Source organism: Trichechus manatus, unplaced genomic scaffold (assembly GCF_000243295.1).
Source record: "Trichechus manatus latirostris isolate Lorelei unplaced genomic scaffold, TriManLat1.0 scaffold00021, whole genome shotgun sequence".
NCBI classification, from domain to species: Eukaryota; Metazoa; Chordata; class Mammalia; order Sirenia; family Trichechidae; genus Trichechus; species Trichechus manatus.
This window is the reverse complement of record NW_004443957.1, coordinates 9,578,752-9,580,006: the sequence shown is the minus strand read 5'-3', so window position 1 is coordinate 9,580,006 and position 1,255 is coordinate 9,578,752.

The window sequence follows — 1,255 nt, the reverse complement described above, 5'->3', positions numbered from 1 at the left end:
CCTTAAAGTGACATCTTTGCTTTTCAACACTTTAAAGAAGTCTTTTGCAGCAGATTTGCCAATCGCAATATATCATTTGATTACCTGACTGCTGCTTCCATGGCCATTGATTGTGGATCCAAGAAAAATGAAATCCTTGACAACTTCAGTCTTTCCTCTATTTATCATGGGGTTGCTATTGATCCAGTTGTGAGGATTTTTGTTTTCTTTATGTTGAGATGTCATCTATCCTGAAGGCTGTAGTCTGTTCTTCAGCAATAAGTGCTTCAAGTCCTCTTCACTTTCAGCAAGCAAGGTTGTGTCACCTGCATATGGCAGGTTATAATGAGTCTTTCACCAACCCTGATGCCACGGTCTTCTTCATATACTCCAGCTTCTTGGATTATTTGCTCAGCATAGAGACTGAATATGTATAGTGAAAGGCTATAACCCTGACCCACACTGTTTCTGACTTTAAACCACGCAGTATCCTCTGTTCTGTTTGAACGACTGCCTCTTGCTCTATGTACAGGTTCCTCATGAGCACAATTATGTGCTCTGGAATTCTCATTCTTTGCAACGTTATCCATAATTTGTTATGATCCACACAGTCGAATGCCTTTGCGTAGTTAATAAAACACAGGTAAACCTCTTTCTGGTATTCTCTGCTTTTAGCCGAGATCCATCTGACATCAGCAATGATATTCCTCATACCATGTCCTCTTCTGAATCCAGTCTGAATTTTTGGCAGTTAAGTTACTTGTCGATGTACTGCTGCAACATTTTTTTAAATCATCTTCAGCAAAATTTTACTTGTGCGTGAAATTAATGATATTGTTTGATAATTTCTGCATTCTATTGGATCACCTTTCTTTGGAATGGGCAAGAATATGGATCTCTTCCAGTCAGTTGACCAGGTAGCTGTCTTCCCAATTTCTTGGCATAGATGAGTGAGTGTTTCCAGTGTTGCATCTGTTTGTTGAAACATCTCAGTTGGTATTCCATCAGTTCCTGGAGCCTTGTTTTTCGCCATTGCTTTCAGGGCAGCTTGGACTTCTTCCTTAAGTACCGTCGGTTCTTGATCATGTGCTACCTCTTAAATGGCTGAACATTGACCAATTCTTTTTGGTATGGTTACAGTGTATTCTTTGCATCTTCTTTTGATGCTTCCTATATTGTTCAATTTTTTGCCCATAGAATCCTTCAATATTGCAACTCGAGGCTTGAATTTTTTCTTCAGTTCTTTCAGTTTGAGAAATGCTGTGTTCTTCTCTTT